This window comes from Aegilops tauschii, chromosome 6 (assembly GCF_002575655.3).
Source record: "Aegilops tauschii subsp. strangulata cultivar AL8/78 chromosome 6, Aet v6.0, whole genome shotgun sequence".
NCBI lineage: Eukaryota > Viridiplantae > Streptophyta > Magnoliopsida > Poales > Poaceae > Aegilops > Aegilops tauschii.
Genome location: NC_053040.3, coordinates 408588950 through 408610510, shown reverse-complemented (window position 1 = coordinate 408610510; position 21561 = coordinate 408588950).

Below are 21561 nucleotides of genomic sequence, written 5' to 3'. Positions count from 1 at the left end.
CCGAGTTTGTGAAGGATTGGAAGTCACCTGAAGACTTACCACGAGTGATTGGGCGAGGTCTGTGTGACCTTAGCTCAAGGAGAATACAGTGAGGACTATGTGTCTGGGACTGTGTGTCCTCAGGTTTAAATACCTAGCTGCTTCAACCAGACGTACAACTGAGACATCAGTTGGAACTGGTCTACCAAATCATTGTCTTCACCAAGCTTAGTGGTTCTATTTCCTCAACTCTTTCATTTCCTCATAATTGTGTTGGGTGCTTGTTCATATCTGTGTTTGAAGACTCTGACTGAAGAATTTCTCAATTTCCTCAGTTCAATTTCTTCAGTCTGTTTGTCTTCTTCCTGTGTTATCCCGTGTTTACGCTTTTTGTACTCTGTGTTTGTCTTCATTTCATCATGATGACCATGCTTGTCTTCTGTTACGTTTACATCTGAGTACTTATTCTGCTGCAAGTAGTTCTTTGCTAAGGAATTTCCTCACCCGCAAATTCCTCAGTGAAGAATTCATAAAAATCGCCTATTCACCCCCCTCTAGTCGATATAACGCACTTTCAATTGGTATCAGAGCAAGGTACTCCCTTGTTCTGTGTGATTTTGGTTTAACCGCCTGGAGTTTTAGTTATGTCGACCGCAGGTATGATCAAGGTCTCTGCTGGGTGTCCTACCTTCGATGGGACGGACTACCCCTACTGGAAGAATAAGATGCGAATGCATCTTGAGGCAATTGATAACGATCTCTGGTATGTTGTGGAAAATGGTGTTCCCTCGGTCACACCTTCTCTGAATGCTACTGATGTGAAGAGATTCAAGCAACTCGACTCCCAAGCGAAGAACATCATATGTGGCCATCTGAGCAAAGGGCAGTATGGAAGAGTAAGTGCTTTGGAAACTGCCAAGCTTATCTGGGATAGGCTATCCAAAGTCAATGAAGGAGTCTCAACACAGCGTGACTCTCGAGTTGACGTTCTTCGCAATCTCTTCAACCGCTTCAAAAGACTCGACAATGAAAATGTTCAACAAATCTTCGATCGCCTCACTGACATCTCAAATGAGCTTCAGGCACTTGGTGCTACTGACATCACCGACCATGAGGTGCTGAAGAAATTGCTGAGATCGCTTGATTCCTCATTTGATACTCTGGCCCTGATGATACAAGAACTTGCTGACTACAAGTCACTTGATCCCGCTGATATCCTTGAGAGGCTAAATACTCATGAGTTCCAGCTTGCTAAGAAGAGAGATCTCTATGGTTCGAGCTATGGTAGATCACGTGCCCTGAAGGCCAAGGTTGTCTCTGAATCTGAAGATGAAGATTCTGGCAGCAGCCTTGGTGATCCTGAAGAACTGAGCCATGAACTAGCACTGCTCGTGAAGAAATTTCAGAAGTTCTCAAGACGTGGTCGCTTTGGAAAATCTTCAAGGAGCAATGATTCCTCATCCAGTGACTACAAGAAAAGGCTATGCCACAAATGCAAGAAACCTGGTCACTACATTCAAGATTGTCCTCGGTGGGAAAAGGAATCAAAGAAGAAGAAATACAAGGATTACATTTCTGATGATGCGAAGAAGAAGAAGAAATCTTCAAAGTCTTCATCATCAAAATCGTCAAAGTCTTCATCTCACAAGAAGAGCAACTCCAAGAAGGCTCGGGCATTCATTGGCAAGGAAATGGACTCAGAGGCTGAATCTAAGGAACATGAGGAAGAGGAGGCATCTGAGGAGTCCGAGTCTGGTGTGGCGAGTCTAGCTTTCGCTACTACATTCGTCAGCAAGTCTATCTTCAACTCTGAGGAAAATGGCTCCACCAATAAGGCTGATGAAGGCAATGATGACTACGCTCCCACCTATTGCTTCATGGCAAAGGGTGCCAAGGTACTCAAATATACCTCCTCTGAATCAAGTGAGAATGAATCTGATGACAACCTCAAGCCCAGCTACTCTAAACTTGCTAAGATTGCTGTGAAACAACAAAAGGCTTTTGAAAAGGTTCAAAACATGCTAGACAAAAGTGATGATATGTTGGGTGAAGAAATGGATCGCACTAAAACCTTGACTGAAAATCGTCAGAGACTTCAGTCTAGGTTTGACAACCTTCAAGATCATCATAACACTCTGTTATCTGATCATGAGAAGCTTTCTTATGAATTTCTTCAAAGAAAGCAAGATCTTGAGAAGCTAATGGAGAGTTATGAAGATCTTCAGAAGGAGCGCGATTCATTACTTGCTCAACATATCAACGCTACCCAGGAAGAATTCATTCCTCCATGTTTGAAGTGCATTGAACTTGAAACTGTTAATTCTTCACCTGAATGTTCAAATGCTTCTTCTGCTACAAATTCTTCACCTGTCTCTGCTGTCACTAATTCCTCATCTGAGGACATTGCTAGTATCACTTATGATGCAGGGCTAAAGGAATTGTATATGACAGGCATGTACAAAAGCCTCAAAGGGCATCAGACTCTTTGTGATGTGCTTAAAAAGCAGATCCTCAACAGGAACCCTAGGAAAGAGGGTATTGCCTTTGAGAGGAAACTCAATGCTGATGGTACATATTGGAAGCCTGAGCAGTACCCCAAAACCTCATGGGTTGCTGCAAAGGGACCTCCAGTTGATCCATCCAATTTATCTGGCTTTGCATGTGAATCTCCTCATTCTTCTGATGAGTCATTTGACTCCAACTATAAACTGTTCAAAAATCAGAATGGTGAAGTATTTGCTAGATATGTTGGCACTAACTGCAGGAACGGTTCCCCTATGAAGAAAATCTGGGTTCCCAAAAGGTGCCTTGAAAGTCTTTAGGTGAATGTCCTCATGACACCACCAGTGAAGAATAGGAACCCCAGATCAAATTCTTCATATGGACCAAATTCTTCATATGGATCCAAGTCCTCATATGGACCAAATTCCTCACGTAGATCAAATTCCTCATATGAACATCATCGTGCTAACACCTCTATTTCACAGGGAAGAGCTAAGGGCTATGAATATGATCATTATTCTTCTAATCATTATGTTCATAAGTCCTCGAAGAATTTCTCTGATTATTCATATGCTTATCCTAACTCCTCTTATGTGAAACGAAATGGACTGGCTTCTATGCCACCTTTCTCGTATGGAGCTCGCAGAGTGATGAACTCTTTGCCACCCCTTCAGATGTGGGTGGTGAAGAAAAAGAACTAATCTCTTATGCAGGGTCAGGTCTCCAGATGTGCTCAAACGTCTGAAGAATTTGCTGGAGACCTGAAATTGCTTGAAAGGACGCATGCTAATCATGAAGAAATGAACTCTCATTTCTCACTTCCTCATATTGCTTTATCTGTTCTATTACTTGATGAAATTGATCTGATGAAATTGATGTCATATTCTTCACTGATGAAGTATATGAGTTCGTAGGCTGCACTAATTCATCTGCAGGATGATCAACCCAAAGCCACTGAGTGGGTCCTCGACAGTGGATGTACAAATCACATGACTGGTGACAAATATCTATTGATGGATGCTCCCTTATCTCCATCGCATCTGAAGCATATCATCTTTGCTGACAAAGGCAAAAGTCAGGTATTGGGTCTAGGTAAGGTTGCGATCTCAAAGGATCGACACATGGAAAAAGTCATGCTTGTCGAGTCCTTAGGATACAACCTCATGTCTGTCTCAATGCTTTGTGATCTTGATATGGTTGTTGTCTTTGGCAAGTATCGTTGTGTTGTGATCATGGAAGATGACAATTCCAAAGTCTTCGAAGGCTTTAGGAGAGGAGATCTGTATATTGTTGATTTCTCTACAGGACCACAACCAGCCGTATGCCTACTTGCAAAAGCTTCAAAAGGCTGGCTATGGCATCAACGACTTGGTCATGCAGGCATGAGGAATTTGCACACGCTTGCGAAGAAAAAGCATGTCATTGGCATTGAAAATGTCAAATTCCTCAAGGATCACCTGTGCGGAGCCTGTGAAGCTGGAAAGATGACCAAGGCCAAGCATCCAACGAAGACTATCATGACTACTACTCGACCATTTGAATTGCTTCACATGGATCTTTTTGGTCCAAATCACTACTCAGCAGTCACAAATGATGCATCTCTCTATGGCTTTGTTATTGTTGATGATTACTCTCGTTACACATGGGTGCATATTGTCACTTACAAACATGAAGTGCAGGAAGTCTTCAAATGATTTTCTTCGAGGGCTTCAGCCAACTTTGGTGTGAAGATAAAGCACATCAGGAGTGACAATGGAACTGAGTTCAAGAATTCTGGTCTTGATGACTATCTTGATGAACTTGGTATTACTCATGAGTTATCTGCTCCTTATACTCCTCAACAGAATGGCGTCGTGGAGTGCAAGAACAGGACTCTTGTTGAGATGGCTCGCACTATGCTTGATGAGTACAAGACGCCTCGTCGTTTCTGGATTGAGGCAATTGATACTGCTTGCCACATCATCAACAGAGTATATCTTCACAAATTCTTCAAAAAGATTGCATACGAACTCCTCACTGACAAGAAACCCAATGTGAGTTATTTCAAAGTCTTCAGTGCTAAATGTTGGATTAGAGATCCTCATCAGAACTCTAAATTTGCACCGAAAGCACATGAGGGTTTTATGCTTGGTTACGGAAAGGACTCACACACCTACAGAGTCTTCAACAACGTTCTTCACAAAGTTGTTGAAACTGTAGATGTGCGGTTCGATGAAACTAATGGCTCGCAAAGAGAGCACCTACCTTCTGTGATAGATGAACTAGCACCTGAGGAAACTATCAAGTTCAAGGCTACTGAGGATGTCATTCCGACAGAAGAATCTGCTGAAGAATTCATTCCAGAACATGAAGAACGTCGAGCTAATGCACCTGAAGAAAATGGCGTTGAAGAAAATGCTGATCAAATTCCTCGACGACAACCAGCTCATCCTCGCGTTGCAAACGAAGTGCAAATTGAGAAAATCATCGATGACACTGAAGCACTAGGTCCTCTCACACGCTCAAGAGCTTCACATTTGTCTAACTTTTGTGGGCACTTTGCTTTTGTCTCTATCACAGAGCCCACTAAGGTAGATGAAGCATTTCTGGAGCCAGAGTGGATTCAAGCCATGCAAGAAGAATTACATCAGTTCGAGCTCAACAACGTGTGGGAACTGGTCAAACGTCCAGATCCTCGCAAGCACAATCACTACAAAAAAAAGATACATCCGTGACATTTTGGGCCGAATGAAAATCTTTTCTGTCATACTTATGACACTTCTATGACGATAATTGTGACAAAACCCGGTATCATCATAGATGTGGTGGGGTCCTACTTCTATGACAAAAAATCATGACAGAAAATGGGCTTTTCGTCCTGGGCGGGCCGGAGACGCAGCTGCATGACATTCTTTGGGCCGTCCATGACAGAAAAACCATGGTAGAAGCGAGGGCGCAGAAAATATCAGGGAGTCCCCGGTTACGGTGGGTGGTCGGGGGCCGAGCGATGCGCGTTTCTCTCGTACGTACGCGCGTGCGTGTGAGGCATTGGGCTCTAACTGAACCCGAGCGAGGCGTTGGGCTCTAACTGAACCCGAGCGATTGCACTGCAGGCTACGCGTTACTGAACCCGAGCGATCGATCGATGGCTGTTAACTGAACCCGATCGAGCGATTCCTTCACTGCTGCTGCTAACTGAAGCCGATCGATGCTGCCTCTGGATGAACAGTGAGCGTTGCCGGGGGGGTGTTTGGATGAACAGTTCCCGGTGGGGGTGGATGAGCAGGACCCCGATCGTTCGAGCCGGTTGGGGCTGGATGAACAGGACCCCGTGGAGGGCAGGATGAACAGGACCACCCCGTGGAGGGCAGGATGAACAGTAGACAGTGGAGGGCAGGATGAACAGTAGCCCGTGGAGGGGTGGTTGAACAGGAGCTCGTGGAGAGGACTGGTTAAACAGTAGCCGGTGGAGTAGCGCGCGGTGGAGGCTGGATGAATAGGAGCCCGTGGATGAACAGTCGCATGTGGAGGCTGGAGGAGGTCGACGATGGATGAACAGTAGCCCGTGGAGGCTGGAGGGGGTCGACGATGGAGATGAACAGTATCTCGTGGAGTCCCGTTTTGCAGTACGCCACACCCCTCCCGATGAACAGGACCCCCATTTCGACCGTAGCGCTCCAACACAAGTCCGTTTCCTCCGTTTTGCGGTACGCCACACCCCTCCCGATCAACAGGACCCCCGTTTCGACCGTAGGAGGTCCGTTTCCTCCGTTTTGCGGTACGCCAGACCCCTCCCGATGAACAGGATCCCGTTTCGAACATGGCCGGTCGAACACAAGGCCGTTTCCTCCGTTCTGTGGTACGCCAGGCCTCGTTTCCATCGGCTGCTCCGTCCAAGCTCTCCCAATGAACACGACGACGCATTCCGTTCCGACCCAGCCGGTTGGCTCCCCATGAACACGACGACGACGCTGTTTCTCCGTTCCGACCAAGCCATGTACACGAGCCCTGGCCGTACGTATGCGCGAGTAGGCGTTCGAGACCCTGCCCGTATGTACGTAGGTGGCCGTATTTTCTTTCTTGCACACTGGCCGTTGTACGTAAGTGTACATGCTACGTGCGCGCCTCTACTACGACACGTGCGCGCCTCTACATCGACCAGTATGTACGTACACATTCGCAAGCAGAATGACAACACTACGTACGCTTCGACCAGGTGGGTCCCGACTGTCAGGCACTTCCTTGCGTGCGAAGATGTAGCTGCTGGGTCCCAGCAGTCAGGGGGGCGAATCGTTTTGGTGTTGCCCAGACGCACTTCCTTGCGTGCGAAGATGTAGCTGGTAGGTCCCAGTAGTCAGGGGGAAACGTTTTTTTTCATGAAGTACAGTTGCCCGTCCGGTGGGTCCCTGCTGTCAGGTGGAGGAATAATTATTTTCCGCGTAATAAGGAGGCACTTCCTTGCGGCTGCCGTGGACCCAGCTGTCATCCTCTCCATGACAGTACTCTTCCGATGGAAGTCGTTCCTTGACCACGTTGACCACGCCGCGCCGAGAGCACCAGGGCAGTGGACGACGGCGAGGCCTAGGAAGGGGACGACGCGGAGCCGGGGAAGACGCGGCAGTGGATGCCCACGCAGAGAGGAGTACGAGGGTTCACTGGTTCGGCTGCGGTGTGAGGCTGCCGTCGCCACAGAATAACATGGGGTGTGGATGAGTAGAGGGATGCCCTGGCCAGCGGTGGGAGTAGTAAGGGGCGATGAGGCCTGCACGGGAGGCGGGAGCAGGCGGTCCCGCCGGCGCTGGATTTGGTGGCTGTAGCAAGAACATCAGAGATTGAAGAAACACGACGGCCGTTGGATTGACATCCAACGGTTACGTCTGCTAGAATCGTTTGTTGACATATATAATATCTAAAAAAATCTTGCATACGCGTCAACTTAATAGGCCCATAAGTCAGACCATTCCCTCTTTTTTTAAATAATTTATATATAGCCCATTGCGACTTCTTATGCAATTTATTACAGTCCGTTTTTTGGTTGGCCAGGGCCAATTTCGCATATTTCTGTGGGTTCCAAACTATTTTTAATACCGAAATGTCGAGCCAGATTTAAAGTACTTTGAAGATATATTTAAATTAGGTTAATGCCCAGTGAAATAGGAAACTGAAAATGCGAAAAAATTCAGAAATTATAAAGTAATTGCCAATTTGTCATCTATTTTTATATTTACAACCCATTTCATATTACTTTCAAGATTTGCAGGCGTCTTGAAAGAGTTGCAGCCCATTAGGGCGTAGAAAAATAAGTAGGCCTGGATTGGGTATTCTTTGGAAAAAAATAAACTGGGCTCATTTTCACAAAGAAAAAATAGCTGGGCTGGTCACATGGTGAACATAAAATATAAACCTAGGCTAGATGGGCCACAACCCAGTTCAAACCCTGCTCCATCTCAACAATAACAAAAAAAATACTGCTCGAGCTGCTACGTCCCAGGTGTCAGCTGATCTTGTGTTGTTCTCTTGTCTATTGACTATATACACTCACAATGTCGTGGGTCCCAGATGTCAGGAAAACACTAGGAGGAAGCATTTTATTTTCCCATACGCTGACATGGTGGGCCCTAATGTCATCCTCTCCATGTACTTCTGCCGATTCCTGTTGTTTGTTGACCTTGTTGACAACGCGAGAGGGCGGAGCCGCGGCGAGCGCACCAAAGCGCGCGGAGGACGACGGCGAGGCCTCGGACGTTGACGTTAACGATTTAGGAGACGGTGGGGCAGCGATGCGTGCGCTGAGGCGCAGCCAGCCGTGGGAGGCGAAAGCAGGCGGCCCCGCCGGCGCTGGTTTGGTTTTGGCGGCTAGAGGAAGACAAGACTGAAGAAACACGACAGACTGTAAAAGCAGCAGGAGTACTTAACAACCTTAACTAAAACCAGCAGGGGCACTTAACAACCATAGCTGAAAGTAGTATGAGTACTTATACAGGTTCAACCGTACAAAGCACGCCTCGAACAGTGCTACTTTGCCTACAGGTAACCAAGGGTGAGGCCGCCAAGCCCCAGGACAAGGCCCATGCGCCACCCCGCGCATCCACAACCTTCTGAAAGCGGCTTCATCTCTCAATGTGGTCAATAAACAGGATATTCGCTTTAGATCCATGGAAAAGCAGGAACATAATCTTCTGTTCTATTCTCCAAGATGGACGGGCCTTCATTATTTGAGACCACCCATGAATAAGTATCTTTTCACCTCCAAGGGGAATGGAGTAGGTCGGCATAAACATCATGTTGTGACCAAGCGCAAGTCTGACCCGACCATGGTCAGGCATCTGTATAGGAACAATAGAACTGGGCAGTTTCTGTTTCAAGAAGATCACAGTTGTAAAACTGTGTATAAGCAATAGTTTATGAACAACATATATAACAAAAAATAGCTCATACCATAAGTTTCTCGACATAGTTGGACCTGTTCAACGAGTGCAGCAGTGGCACACATATCCCACGTGGCCTTCCACCATTGAAATGCCCCACAAGGACCTCAAGACGATCAATAAAGTGTAGGAACTTGTGGATGTCGTCCCAGTCAACTTCAGTGCCATCAGTAACAGCCGAGTTGTTACAGGATAACAAACGAGCAGCCTGCTTAACTCTGAAAAAACCTACACGTGCCACCAATTATAAGAAAATATTAGTTAGAAGTAGCATCTTCGTGAGAGATTCGTTGCTGCTTCTAAAGTTAAATTGCGATCAGTTAGACAGAATAGGTGGATTAAGAAGTAATCGAGGCAACAAGCAAGAACCAGATACAAAACTAACATGGATGAACAATTGGAACGACGTCGGGGTGGAAGATCGCAGTGAAGATGAGACCAGGTTCTGCTATTTCCATCAACATTCGTGCGCCAACTTTCAGTCTGTAACACTTGTGAAAGTTTATCCAAGTTCGGCCACAAAAAAAGCAGCGATCTTCTTGGTTCATGAACCCAACTCGAAACTTATATCCATGGATTGTCTTCACTGTTACCATTAAACTGGTGTATTCAGTTATGGCAAGGCCGAGCATCTTGAGTACATGTGTTCTGGCAGAGCAAGGAATGCACTGCAGGAAAAATAATATGAGAACACAATGTATTCCCTATATCCAAATCTAGAAATACTTTCCTCCTTCATGTCAGTGTTGACCATGGTACTAGTACCTTTTATCCAAATATAGCAATCCAAATTTCCAAATTAGTCGACATCATGTTCAAAAAACCCCACCCTCCCGGATAGAAAAGAGGATTCTAGGAACATACTGTGCGCGTTTTAAAATCCTGTGTTAGGATGAGAAGGAACAAGTGTGGCGTCTCGCCGAGGGCGCAGAAACCTGTAGGGTCCTCACACTTTGGGCATTGCAAATGAAACACACTAGATTCAGTAGGAAGAAAAATGCATCAACGGCGGCAACTGCCATCCTAGGAGTACCCGCGACCAAGGGACTTGGATTTATCGGGGATGGATGAAGAATTCATACCAGGTTCTCCATGAGAAAACCCTATGCAATCGTCGAGCGGGGGTTTTCTCTGAACAAGCAGACAAGGGAGAAGGGATTCAGGCCGAGTGAAATATTGCCGCTTCGTCCGTCCAGCTTATTGCTAAAGCTGGAAAGGTGGGGTTTTTTGTGATTTGACGGCTCATTGGGCATTAATGCGGCGCTACGACCGGGGTGTGTCTACCGTGCAGTTGTGCACTCTAATTTGGTGCATATGGCATGTGGACCCCGTTGCCGGATGCCCCACATATCAGCGCAAGGAAGTAGAAAGACAGGAGTAATTAGTTATTACACATAAATATATTTTTGACAAAGAGATATTCCCTCTGTAAAGAAATATAAAGATCTTTTATATCACAACTTTATACATAAGAAAAATCTAGGGGAATATATATATAACATATATAATTATAAAAAACAGAGTTTTCTAACACGGTATAGACGAGTTGGTGATGATGGTGTGCCTGTCATCCTGCAATATAGGTCGTCCGATTTATATCTGACGGATAGGAAGGAAACTATGGCAATTTTGCAAAAAGGTACCCACACACCTCTCCGCATTTGCAAATAAGGCCTTCCCTCGTTCATCCTTTTCTCTCACAAGATAAAATACTCATGCAAATGCATCTAGATGTTATGTGTAACGCACGGGCATTATGGGGGTTCAGCTGAGAAATACTTAGACATGCTCACGGTTCTGGACTTTGGGCCATAGGCCGGTGGGCCTGCATGTTTGGGGGCCCATGTGTTCTACCTCAGTGCTTTTCATATTGCAAGCGGTCGGTACAGCGCTAGTTTTAGATGCTGTCGCAAGGCGAATACACAAAATTGAATAAAGCACAATAGCTGTTGGAATGAAATCAAACGACAGTTCCTAACCAGCAATCAGAGTTGCAATTCTATCAATGATACTGTTGTACTACTTATGCACACAGGACACTCGTTTCACCATGCTAGAGTATTACATCAAAATCTCTCGGCGGATAGATCAGTTCGGCAGTACTGAAGAATTTCAAAGTTGATTTGGACCAGCTCTCCTTGCCGAGAAAGTTCGATTTTGACATCATCCCCTACCGCAAGATATGATTTAGATTTGAACCTTGACCATCCTTTAGCATCAATCATCATGCGACCATCCTTTGTACTTATGGTATATTGAGCAGGTTCATTCACACCAAGGTTGCGCATGGTAAGAGAAACTTGGCCGCTGTCACCCGGATTGTTGAACGACTCCCTCGTTGCTCTAGGAATTCTCTGTTTGCAAACAAGAAAACATACCCAAACAGTTAGATCAACACAGTGAAGCAAGCGAAACAACATGGAAATAAAAAAGAACGAAACACTTGGGCGGCCAATGCTTACCAAGAAGGTGGACATGTCGGTTTTTGTCAGGACTTTGGTATATGAAGTGCGAACTGCAGCCCAGTCTGTTGCCAGCGCAACTGCTCGGTCGGTTGCCGCTGCACAGGCGGGAGCAGATGCAAGTGCAAGTGTTGGTGCCGGTGCCGAAGCCACTGCTGCTGCCGGAGAAGGTTCTCCTTGTAGAGCTGGTGCCAGTGTCAGAGCAGGTGCCGGTGTTGATGCCCAATCCTCAGCTGGAGCAGACTGAGCTACTGCCGCTGTCAGTGCTAGAGCAACTGCCGGTGCTCGATCCGTTGCTGAAGGTGGTACCGATGTGCGAGACAGCGATGATCGTGTCTGGTCTGGTATGATCAGCTTTCTAACTTGACTAGGCTTCGTGACCGTGATCCAGTTTTTTTCATTTCTTTTAAACGCGAGAAGGACTAATTATGGCGTTTTTGTTAAACCAAACTGCAGTTCATCATAGGGATTCAGCTTGTACTCAGACAACAGACTGATCCAATTTTTTCCAGTAATATAAGTGATGGACAGTGCCTTCGTTACTGACACGACATAAGAAGTGAAACCTGCAAAAATAGCCATCGTAGAGCAAACCAAACGGTTTATTCTGTGATGAATGTCACATGGCAAAACCTGCATCGTAAAATTAAAGGAAAAGAAAGAAAACATGACATTAAATCAGTAAGATTTAGACAGTAAATCAATAAGATTTACTTGATGTGACACGAGTGAATCCTTACCAGGAAATCACTATGTTGAAGTACTAAACAGAAGATTGATCGTCCAACTATGGGTGGCATGCAGGGGCCCCGCCTACTCAAACAAGCAGGACAGTCCAAAGGTCGTGACAAATCGTATGGACCGAACATCCATGGGACTGGAAATCCTGGTGGGTGCGATAAACCCTGCAATGCATATAGATATTGGAGTGTAACCATAATTGATAAACTGTCCTCACAAAAAATATGATCTGGATACTTCAAAATATACAGACTGAATTGAGTGGACAGACATTAACATAGACCGTTCTCAGGACTGACCACACACCAAAAGCGGCAGTACTAATAAACAATACAGGGTTCACAAAAACAAATCAAGTACTGAACAATAGTACTTACTACAAACAAGCAAAGTTGCACTAATTAAACTCTACAGACTATTCTTGCCACCGACCTACGGGATGAACCCCGCATAACTGACTAGGCCATGGACTTCGTGAGAGATGTCTACATGCACCATCACCATCTTGTCAACCTTGGAGAACCTAACAGAGTGGTCTTTCCACTCATAAACATGATGATGAAGACAGGCCGCATCAGATTTGTTGGGAAGCTTTACAAGAACCACACCCTTCGTAATAGAAGGCACAGCCAGGAAATTGTTGTGGTCAAGTACAGACTCGAGAACACGCCTGACAACAATGCTACAGGAAAACACTAGTTCAGGACACGTGGCGACAAGGACACAGGAGCTGGATAGTTTTGCAGTAGAACTCATCCTCATGTCTTCCAGTTCACACGTCATGACTTTGAGAACTTCATCTCCACCGCGGACCTGGTTCTAATTCAAACAGAAACCATATTTTATTACTACCTCCGTTCAGAAATATAAGATGATCTTCGATATTATACTCCATATATGACTGCATATACGCACAGAAATGAGTGAATAAAGACACTAGAACATGTCTTCAAAGGCATGAGAGCAGAGGGATTACTTGCAATATCCATAACACAAGTTACTGAGGCAAATATGCCCTCTTCAAAGGTAGCATTGATGTTCATAAAGTACTCCCTCCATCCCAAAATTCTTGTCTTAGATTTGTCTAGATACGGATGTATCAAGTCAAATTTTAGTATTAGATACATCTGTATCTAGACAAATCTAAGACAAGAAATTTGGGACAGAGGGAGTAGTTGAAAGTAATATATAAGAAATCAGTGTCAACCTCTCGCATGTTTTGGTCAAAAGAGGAATTTAGAACCGTCATTTGGCACACAAAAATCACATGCAAGATCACCCAGAAAGTTGTACTACTAGTACTAGTACTACGTGTTAGATGAAAAAACACGATCAAGATCGAGAAAAAGATCGTCAAGAAGAGATATTACCTGGACTTGCTTAGTGAGGGATCCCGGAGAGGGGGGCTTGGACATGGCGATGGCTTTGAGCTTGTCTACGGTAGTCTCGGCGGGGTGCTTGCGCTTCTTCGTACCATGAGCCTCGACGGTTTGGCCAGAGCCATAGACATCACTTCGGCCGGTGCTCTAACGTCCATCAAGAAACTGTCAAATAGAAATAAAAGAAAAGAAACCATAATCACAAACCCAAAAGAAGAAAAGAGAGGGAGTTATAGGATCATTCTCGGGGTTGCAAGACTGGGCCTTGGCCAGAATCAACACCATTGATGCGCTCACCTTTCCTTCTTTGGAAGAGAAGAACAATGGCAGAAGCAGGTCGGGGTTTTCTTGAAGAAAAGAGGAACAAGATGAGGGAGAAGCGAGGGTTGAGTAGAGAGGAAGCTGAGAGAGAATAGTGAAATGATGGTTGCTTCGTCCGTCCAACTTACTGCTGGAAGGGGGGTTTGTGATTTGACGGCTCATTGGGCATTACTGCAGCGCTTCGATCGGGGTAGTCTACCGTCACTCTACTACGGAGTAATTTAGTGCATGGCTGGTGGACCCCGATGCTGGCTGTCCCACACATCGGTGAAAGTGAGTAATTTAGTGCATGGCTGGAGGAGGATCCGCACGGTAGAGCGTGTCCACTATTTTTCTGAAGAAAAAAATGATTACAGCAAGCGTTTCCACTCTTACGACGGAGAAGTGCGAAACATGGCAGCCACTTGAACATACACAGTGCTCCTACTACTAGGCATGTGCAGTGGTTCATACGTCAGTACTACATAATCTTGTTGCTAGTGTAGTAAGATATGACGACGACAAATGATGTTGTGCGCATGTCAACTATATGAACAGTAATGTAGTAACATAGTACCACTTTCTCGACTGTCCGGTCGAGAATGAACGGTGAGATCAATGTTAACAGAACTAGGTCTACAGCGCACGGAGAGTACGGTGCTACAGTACTCCACGAAACATGAACCATGTGAAGCACGAATAGTGTTAGGCAGGGTGTATGAAGGGTGCACGGGATGGGAGCAAAAGTTCCCTTCTCGACCCACTTTTGGGTGTTTGGCAGAGTGCATGAAGGGTGCATGAGTCCACACTAGTAGGTTAACACAAATACATGAAGAGGAAACAACTACTCCGTCTAGGTGTGTAAGTCATCTTACGTTGTGCACTGCGACCAAGGCTGAGAGGAAAACGAGAAAACTTAATGTCTTTTTGCTAATGAATAGCATTGCATGCAATGAACTAACCAGTGCATGTCATGTTTATTAGTCTCAAGTCATTGAAAGCATGCACGGCCCACGTCTCTTATTGGTTGATATGTCACAAAACAAGAAATGGGGAGGGAGTTAATGTACCGTGCCTAAGTGTTTTGGGATTATTTGGTTTTCGTAAGGTGACTTACACACTATATTGAGATGAGAATGCAACCAAACACACCCACACGCTTTGTGCTACAGTGACTAATCTGCACCGTCTAAGTTTGATCCAACGGTCATGTATCACCGCGACATGGACATGCCCATGCAGAGGGCGCCTAAACACCACCGAAGTCCCTCTGCTTCTCGAGGCGCACGACGTTGGTGATGCAGGGCGAAACGGCTGAAAGGCAATGCAATCTACGGGAAGGCGGAGGGAGCCAGCCGAGGAGCGGGGAATCTTTTGGTTTTCACCATGGTAAAACACCAGTCGACGACTTCTCACATCAGGGACCAGTGGGTTTTACAGGCGGAGTCATCGTGACTAATTGCTGCCGCGCCTGCTCCCGTCAATCAAAAAATTAAAAATCCAGCCGCGCCTGCTCCCATCAATCAAAAAATGAAAAATCCTGCCGCACTCAAACACCAGAGCAACGCCGCGGTGGATGTTTAAATTTACCTGCCGGCAAGTAGATAAAAAAAGGGGTGAAAAAACAAATGTGGCGGCGGCCTAGCTAATCGGTCGAACTAGCCCAACTAGCTAGCCACCATGCTTCACTGATGTACTCGGCGGGAAAAGTGCTCTTTCGTGATTTGACGACCTATTTATTTACTTGCTTCGGCAAAAACACGCGGTAGGGCGTCCCACGTCAGGAAGAATATATGCGTGCACCACCCGGGCGGACCCCGAAACCGCGCGGTAGGGTGTGCCATGTCTCGGCACGGAGGAAAAATGTGCGTGTAAAAATTTACTGTATCAGACGTAGTACCTATGGTTTGACCTCGGGACCCAGCCAGTCGGTCGAAAACACCCCACTAGCCACACAGCTTCATCATGCTAACATGGCACGGAGGATAGGTGTGGTTAGCTCTGTCTCGACCAGCTACAACGTCTCTTGTTCTAGGCGATTCTTCTATTTTCCAAGCTTTTTTTAGTTGTAATAACACCACGGCAAGCTAGAGCCGCTCTTCGTGGGTGCCCGTGCAAAGGTTAGACGATGGAGAGAAGAGAGAGATCGCAGACCTGGGACCCACCAGTAAGTGAGTCAACGGTCATGCACGTGTAGACGAGGCACTCCCTCTACTCTACTCAACGTAATACTGTATAAAATCAAGTTATGGGACAAAGCCAACAACCGTTGTTGTTTCAGGCTATTGACTTACGCTTTGTAGTCTAGGTTTCCAGTTCGAATCTCGTCTTTCAGATTTTTTAGTTTTAGGTCCAAATTTGATTAATGACAAGTGGGACCCCCGTGTGTTGTTCCGATATTTCAGTGTAGGATGGTTTTTTTTAACAAACACTTTGCGCGTTTAGACAAGTAACGGCACAAGTTACACATATTTTGCAAGTTTACGAACAAAAATGATAGCGGCATAGAATATCACATCCACCCTGTAGCTTAGATGGTATGGTGATACGAGTTTTTACAGCGTTGGAAGTGAGATCCAATGGCTTGGGAGTAGTCTTTGTAATTAAGCGCAATTTCCAAACTCTCCAAAGGTTTTTTTGCAAATAAAACATTCAGGCCTCGTGTGTGCCGCTGCATCTTGGATCCAATGGCTCCCCGTTGCTCATATTAGGTGCTCCCCGTAGCTTAATTACCCGCTACGGTGATATGAGCATCTAGGTCGTATGATCAGTGATCAGATGGCACATGCGTCGTACTTGTACTTTATGCGCAATTCCCAAACTATCTTAGTCGTATATTGCAAAAACATTCAAACCTCCTACTGTGGGCCGTTAGATCTCCGTGAACTCGTATCACCATAGAATCTACGGTGCAGGAGCACCTCATATTCTCCCGTGCGAGAAAACATAAGGTGCTCTCGCAGCTTGGATGCTACCGTGATACGAGCTTCGAGGTCGTTTGATCTGAGATCCAATGGCATCTGAGCAGTCTTTGTGCTTGTAAGCAGTGGCCGAACTCTTTGGGGGCTTTTCTGCAAAAAACCATTCAAACCACCGAGGAGGCGTTGGGTCACAAATCCAACGGCTCCGAAGAGCCTGTATCACCAAAGCATCTAAGGTGTGGTAGCACATGATATTCTTACATACAGGAGAATATGATGTCCTCCTTCATCTTAGATGCTACGGTGATACGAGCTTCGAGGTCGTTTGATCTGAGATCCAATGGCATCTGAGCAGTCTTTGTGCTTGTAAGCAGTGGCCGAACTCTTTGGGGGCTTTTCTGCAAAAAGCCATTCGAACCACCGAGGAGGCATTGGGTCACAAATCCAACGGCTCCGAAGAGCTTGTATCACCAAAGCATCTAAGGTGTGGTAGCACATGATATTCTTACATACAGGAGAATATGATGTCCCCCTTCATCTTAGATGCTACGGTGATACTAGCTTCGAGGTCGTTGGATATGAGATCCAAGGGCATCTGAGTAGTTTTTGTACAAATTGTGTGCAATTCTCAAACTCATCAAGGTTTCCTGTAAAAATATCAAGACATCATGTGAGCTGCTATATCTCAGATCTACAAGCTCCAAGCAAACCGTATCGGCATATAGCATCTAAGGTATGGGGGCACATGATATTCTCCCGGGGAGGAGGGGTGGGGGTGCACAACCAATCGATGGTTGGGAGGGTGGGGACAAATATAATCTAAACAACCCTAAACAGAGCTTCACAATTTTATCTAAGGTCGAGGGGGTCACCCCCGACAATCGTAGCTCCGCCTAATTAAACACAACATTTGCATGTACGGTAGTACTAGACTTAATATTCATGTTTCAGTTTCATGTTTGTTTTAAATATTGAATTGAGGACCATGCATGTCTTACATTTTACTCCCTTCGTTCCTACATATTAGTCTTTTTAGAGATTTCAAGTGGACTGGCACATACGGATGTATATAGACATATTTTAGAGTGTAGATTCACTCATTTTGCTCCGTATGTAGTCGCTTGTTGAAATCTCTAAAAGACTAATATTTAGGAACAGAAGGAGTATTTTTGAATTCGTGTCATACATGCATGGTTTGGAAAATAGATGCACTATACTTATTGGATTGTTGTTGTGTTCGTGTGAGGGTGTCATTTGCATTGAAAAACTTAGCAGGGATACCATGAAATGTGAAATCCATGTTGAGATCACTATATCACAAACTCACTCTAATTCAACAACTCGTCATAAATCAATTACCACATTGAGATTAGTATTTGCAAGGAAAATACGGGCATTGTAATACACATAGATTCGTTCGGCAACTTAAAAGGTTCCTTTCGTATTCTCGAATGGTAGGACCCAACGGCGTACCAGCCAGACCTTGGCTCGTGTTAATCCTAAAAAATAAAAAATAAAAAAACTGGGCTCGTGTCCTTCTGGTGGCGTGCGTGGTACGCACATTAGGCAACCCCAACCAGTCGAGCCTCCGCGTTTCGAGTCGAAATATCTGGCGGCCAGAATTGCAGCCCTAGGAAATTCCCCTCATGTCCACGGTCCATAATGACTACCGATGAACAACGGAGGGATGCTTTAGTAACTAGACAACGTTGTGTTCAAAAAAAGTAACTAGACAACATTACCTACCGTGCCGAGCACGGTTCAATTCCCTCGGTCGCCGCTCGCCAAGGTCACCCGTCAACTGCATTGCCTAGTAGTAGTACTACTACTACACCAGGATGAGCACAGAATTGAGCCCGTTTGTTCGTGCCTAGTACTTGAGTTAATATATCAGGCAATGCACTGGTACGGAGGGATTATCCTTTTGCTCTGCATATATAACTTGTCTGAAGTCTAACTAAGCAAAATGTTTGACCAAATCCTTTCTTAAGAAATACAACAGGACAGATGTATGGCTTGAAAATTTATTGCATGATGCAGGTTATGATATTGTTTTGAATCCTGGATCTTAAATTTCAGAAAATCCAAAAGTGACCATAAATTCTTGAAACTGAGCATGGTCACGTGATATGGCACAAATATTACTTCGTAATTTTTTTCTTCAATTTGAGACAAGCTGCTTATGACAAGTTGCACAAATGAAGAGCCAATGTATTTTGGAACAAAGACCTGTCACGTTAAGGAGAACGCTTTCACTATTGAAACCGTGGGCATTTATGTGCCGCCACGAGTCCCGCTTCTCATCGGCAGGTGCCGTCCGAGCAAGCGTGTGAGTCGATGGGAGGCGTGCAAGCAGACCGCTGCGCCGGCTGACAGGGAGGCGTGCGAGCAGACCGCTGTGCAGGCTCACCGGGAGGCGAGCCCTTTGACCAGGCTCCGCCGCCCACCTTCGCCCCAACTGCTCCCACTTTTAATGTCGCCGGTGCCGCAGTTTAAAATCAACCCCGCACTACCCGGTATCGCTACAATCTTCTCTCTTCCTCTCCGATTCTCCTGTCGTCTACCTCCGACCAGCCTGACCTAAACGTACGCCATGCCGCATCACGATGGTCTGCCCTTAGTCTTCCAGTTTCCTGAGGAAGACACCCAGCCGGAGCCTCAAGAACATAAGGCGCTTTGGGATGAGCTTGAACTGGCCTTGCGGGAAGGCGCCGCGCCTGTCCCCACTCCCGTTCCGGCTCCCGTCGCCCCGACTGCGCCAGCGCCCATCCCTGTGGCATGGATGGGCTGGGAGCCGCACATTGTCATCGAGCATGATGCCACGGGGTTCCACGAGGTGCCCGCCGACTTTCACGCGCCCGTGCACCTGCCAGCGCATGCGCCTGCGCGTGCACTAACGCGCACGCCCGTGCCAGTGCCCGTGCACCTGCCAGCGCATGCGCCTGCGCGTGCACTGACGTGTGTGCCCGTGCCGGTGCCCGTGCACATGAATGTCTCCGCCGCGCCGTTGACAGCGCATGTCCCCGCGCGGGTGCCAGTGCCCCCCTCAGCGGCATGGATGGCCGCCGTCGACCGCTTCCTTGCGCCAACGCTAGTCGCCTCCTCCCGCCAGTTGACTCGCTCCTGGAGACTGAAGTCCAGAACATTGTGGCCTTCCTTGAAGCTAGGGCCAATGTCCACGAGTACGCCAACAACGGCGCAAGACGCCGCCGTCGCCGTCGGTCAGTGGCCCGACGACACACAGAGCACGGCAGAGGAGCCGCTTCCCACTGCAAGACGCCCCCGCCGGCGCCGCGTAATCTAAATTTGCCATGAAAAATGTTTGGATTGCCATGCTTAAAATCCGATCGTTTATCATTTCCGTTTATTTTAGATCGAACGTCGTATAATTTAAAGTTGGAGTCAGACTGAACAAAATCCAATGTTTGATCGATCGAATGTTCTGCTAGAGCTGTATCAAATTAAATAGAAAACGTCATTAAGCCACATGTATTCCTTGTCATCCAACGACCTAGACTGCTTCAATGTCGAGCGCTCAACATGTTTAGCGTGCAGTTAATTTCATGCCAAAATAGTGCTAATCACATAATAGCACGCAAATAATATCCAACTTAATATCCGCATGCACTTAATATACTTCCAAATTAACGTGCATTGCACATACGCACTGACTAGTGCTGCTAGCACGTGAAACTGGTGCCGTAACTTATGAATGCGTCCAGATATGGTCAACGGCAACATCGCCCGCGAGTCTTCGTGTATGCCCGTGCATCTAAACGCAGAGGGGAGGAGAGAGAGAGCACATGGAACCCACCAGTAAGTGAAGGCGAATAGTACTAAAAATAATATTACATGTTATCAATTAAATAGGTTGTGGTAATATAAAAACATTATGTGAACAGAGGGAGGTACAACAAACATTGCTGTTCTACGTATGTTGCCTATTGACGTGCGGCTTGAAGGCCCTGGTCGCATGTTCGATCCTCGTCCTTTATTTTTTAATTTGTATATGGGTCCAAATTTGTTTCATGACATGTGGGCCCCTCGGTGTGTAGTTTGTAGCACTTTAATTTATGGGTCCAAATTTGTTCCATTCCAAGTGGACTATCGGTGTGTAGTTTTGTAGCTTATTTATAATAATTAAAGAGAACAACACAGTTTTTTGTAATAATACCATGGTGCGACGTTGAAGCCGAGAAAGGACGTGCGAGAGAGCGATGACCGAGACAGAGGGAAATCAACTAGGGGAATTGCGGGAGTTGCAATGGTGTTTCGAGTAGTTGTGGGCCGAATGCTACAAAAATATAATCTAAACCGACCGGAATAAATGCCTACACAAATTAATCCAAGGTTGGAGTGCCCCTCGCAATGTAAATAGCTCTGGCTTTGCGAGGGATGGAGAGGTAGCTTCAATGTGTGGAAGATACGGCGTGAGAAAGCGAGGTCAATCGAGAGACATATAGATAGAGAGACAAAGTGAGTGTGGTCCGACATTCATGGAACAAATATATATGCTCTGGAGAGATATTGTCCGATTGAGCTTTTGGCAAGGGTGAGGGCTGTAAGATAGAGCTTGAGAGATGATCCAGTCACAGACGTGTAGATATATTTTGTGCATGGGAGGAAGCAAGGTCGATCAATCACATAGGGTCGTCGTGCGATCGAAAGAGTGAGACGGGTTGGAGAGAGTGACCTAGATAGACAATGTGTGTGAGAGAGTATACAATGTGAATATGTCGAATTGGGCTCAAACATGGTGATATATCATTTTTGTCCGAGAAAGAGCGAGGTCAATCGAGACATACAAAGAGAGAGAGAGAGAGAGAGAGAGGGAGAGAGAGAGCGAGCGTGGCCCGCCATGAGGTCGAAA